Genomic DNA, 3882 nt, shown 5'->3' on the forward strand with positions numbered 1-3882 from the left:
ATTCTTTGGTTCTAATTTGATCGCCTGGAGTGCTCGGAAACAGACTACTGTGTCACGTAGCAGTACTGAAGCTGAGTACAAGGCTGTGGCTAATGCTACTGCAGAGATTATTTGGGTGCAGTCTTTGCTTCAGGAGTTAGGTTTGTCTCAACCACAGCCTCCTATTCTTTGGTGTGATAACATCGGTGCTACATACCTTTCTGCAAATCCAGTATCTCATGCCCGAATGAAACACATTGAAGTTGACTATCACTTTGTACGGGAACGTGTATCACAGAAGCAACTCCAGATCAAGTTTATCTCATCTAAGGATCAACTTGCAGACATCTTCACTAAGCCTTTACCGCTGCCACAGTTTGAGGCTTGTAGGCGCAATCTTACCCTTCTCAGTTCTTTAAAAAGTGGCTAAGATTGAGGGAGGGTGTTAGACTATGTATAGCTTCTGTACCTATGTACGTATATGGTACATATTGTAACACAACCATTATATATAATGAGATAAGCCACCCCTAGAGGGTTGTGCTGGTTCCCCAAAACTTATTGTCTTACAAGCCATAAAGGTAAGGATGAAGGACCCGGTCCTCACCTTGGGGCATGCCACGAATCAAACCCTGAAGATGAGACCTCGACGTGCTCCATGGGGTGGCGCCATGCGAGCTCTGGGTCACGACTCACGACCATATACATGCAAATTCGATGCGTCCGAGCGCAGGGACCATGACACCATGACAGCAACCCACGCACCACACACGGCGCAGCCGAAGAACGCAAGCCGCGTGCGTGGCAGCGCAACCGCGTCAGGGTGCACAGCCAAGAGCGAGCTGGAGGCAGTCGTCGCGAGCCCACCTTCTAGCAGCTGACGCGGAGGCGGACTGACAGGGAGCTGGGGCACCTTCTCGCATCTGCTTCGGCGGTAGCCTAGGCCGCATCTCTTGACGACAATGACACGGGACGGGCACGGGGTCGGGGTGCCAGTGACGTGGAATACTCGCATGCCAAGCACGAGGTACGACCTGGGCGACATAGGACCGCGGGGTGCTGGTGGTCTCGGCGAGCGTGACCTCGAGCCGTCGGCAAGCTGGGCGAGCTCGAGGTCAGAAGCATCATCACCGCATGCACCCACGACGTTGTCTATGACACTGAAGAAGGCGACGGCACGTCACCACAGATTGCGTTCCACCATCGCCTCCTCTTCTGGGTCGTAGCCTCTGCACCTGCCTCGCCATCGGAGTTATTCCGAAAGTTGGGTTGTAATAAGGCTGAGGCGAGGAAAGAAAGCGCCGGCGTTGCAAATAAAGTAGGGTGAATTCCGTATATGCCACTCAAAACTTGCCCGTATCCGCATATGCCATTAGAAATTTCCCTCTATCAAATATGCCACTGAAAATTTGCATCGCGTACAGATATGCCACTATGGTCAGTTTGACCGTTAGTTGACTGTCAAGTGGAAGGTGAAAAGACGATTTAGGCCACTATGCCACCGAACGGGCGTTGAGGCCACCGGTAGAAGCTTGGGAAGGCCGACGTTGCAAAACGGAACCTCAACGCCGCCGAGCTAACAACTCACGCATAAGCCGGTTTCATAACCAGGCTTGTGGATCAATCAATGTTTCTCCTGAACCGCTAGCTTTATAGAATACACACGCCGACGAAGGTCAAGTCACATGCCGCCGCACCTGCCTCGCCACGCTCACCACCACATACGTCCCGGCCGACACGAGGCTGGCATGCCTGGCCGAGCTCCGCAACCTCTCTGCCAAACTCGAGCAAGTCCAGGCTGTGGTCACCCGCGGCATCATGCGCGCGCTCCTGGCGCCCTCCCTACTGGAGCGGACGGATATGATAGCGGAGCCAGCGTTGGGTGTCCTGGCCGACGTGGCGGCGGCGAGCGCGGCGGGGAGGTGGGAGATGGCAGAGGATGAGGAAGCGCCTAGAGCGCTGGTGGAGGCCATGGCATGGCACGGGAGCGCGGGGTGCCAGGAGTACGCGACGTACCTGGTCATGGCGCTCGAGCACGAAAGCGGCCGTCGGGCGCTGCGGTGGAGGATGCGCCAGCTCGGTGCCGTGCAGGCGCTCCTCGAGGTGTCTTGCTGCTCGGCAGCCCCCTCGCACACAGCAGGGCGGCCAAGATCCTGCAGTGGTTCAAGGACGACGGGCAGGACAGGATGAAGGTGCACTCCTGCCCTCGCATGAAAGCCACGCCACCGACGACATGCCTTGGCAACGACGGCGATGGGACGAAGGCTTGCCGGAGCGCTGTAGACAGGATAGTGAAGCAGAGTCTGGATATGTGAGCTATGGCGTCCGTGGACATGACCAACGCTAAGCAGCGCCTGGGACACCATGGACGCAGGACGGAGCGAGGCCGTGAGTTCCACACATATACTGATGGCTGTGGCTATAATGCATGAGCGAGAGGAAACACGTATATATAATATTTCTGAACGCCATATCACGGACTACGGTGATAAACAACCGGAAACATCGATAGAGGCGGCACCGCACAGTAGATTCCACACAATGCATACGTGCCAATCCCTCAAAGGAAATTCCAGCCAATCCACAACGTGCCAATCTCCTCGTACGCCAACACAATCCAAGAGAAAACGGCCACTACCAATCAGCACACAACCTTTGACCAGACCACATGCTGATCAATTTCTTTAACCAGGCCACATGCTGACATGCACACAGGACAACGCCATGCATGCAAGGATCGGTTCAAACAGAAACCGCCAAAACGAAGGACGTACTGTAGTCAAATTAGAGTTTCCATGCATCGCACATGGGGCAGATGGAATGTCTCAAAATCAGGACCTAAATCGCTGCGTCCACACGAGCCTTACCCCGCCATTTCCCCAGTAATTATCGTGTCAGTCATCTGATTGGCTGCGTTTTCACTGATAAAAAAAGTAAAAAAAACCAGGTAAACTAAACCTGGCCAGGTTTAGTATATGTATAATTTTATTATACATATAAATAGCGGACCATGCGTCCCTTTGTACTCCCTCCGGTCCTTTTTACTCTGCACATTGAATTTGCCGAAAGTCAAATTTAGCTAAGTTTGACCAAATTTATATTAAAAATTATTAGCATCTATGATATCTAATAAATATAATATGAAAATATATTCCGAAATGAATCTAATGATGTTGGTGTTGTTATGTAAATGTCAATAATTTTTTATATAAATTTGGTCAAAGTTGGATGAGTTTGACTTCAGACAAATCTAATATGCAGAGTAAAAAGGACCGGAGGGAGTAAGTGCAAACTTTGCACGTTTTTCTTAATGTTCGGGTTAATTGGAACCAAGGACCAAAACAGTAAGACAAAGACAGTGGATTAGTTTTTATAGCAAATATGTTCATGCGTTGCAACGGAATAAAAAAAATTAATGCCTGGATGGTGGATACGGCGGCACATGGAATAATTTCTACCTTAACTCATTCCTCGTCCCCGCAATTCGGTCGTCGATGAGTTAGAGGTCTGGTCTTCTCGTCGGTTAGTGGTAAGATAGTGTATTTGGTCGTCGTTCGTTTGTCGTTGTTCTGCATGGCGGCGGTGCCAAATTTGTATTCCATCAAATCCCTTTGGATGGGAGGCTCTTCTTCGTCGGCCTTCGATCTGGGCGCATGGTTGTTGTACAGGAGCGACACCAGTTCTATTACCTTCTTCGCCGATGGTGAGGGAGGTGTGGTGGTGGATCCCTTCCGCTCTTCTTTGGCGCGCTAGGCCGATGGGGCCGTTGCTGGAAGAATTCCCGTCCACAAAAGGTCCGACTACAGATTTTAGAGACCGCCGACAGTGGCACCGTGCCCTCAATTCGCGGTGGAGTGAGTGGCTGTTGGGTTCCTCAAGGACCTGGATGCAATTTCCTTATTT

At 51.5% G+C, this 3882-nt stretch overlaps 1 pseudogene; it reads left to right on the forward strand.

The window, feature by feature from the left end:
• The first annotated feature begins 992 nt into the window (after nt 1-992).
• On the forward strand, nt 993-2411 carry LOC119271907 (annotated as a pseudogene).
• The last annotated feature ends 1471 nt before the right edge of the window (nt 2412-3882 follow it).

The sequence above is a fragment of the Triticum dicoccoides genome, chromosome 3A (genome assembly GCF_002162155.2).
Source record: "Triticum dicoccoides isolate Atlit2015 ecotype Zavitan chromosome 3A, WEW_v2.0, whole genome shotgun sequence".
In the NCBI taxonomy this organism is placed as follows: domain Eukaryota; kingdom Viridiplantae; phylum Streptophyta; class Magnoliopsida; order Poales; family Poaceae; genus Triticum; species Triticum dicoccoides.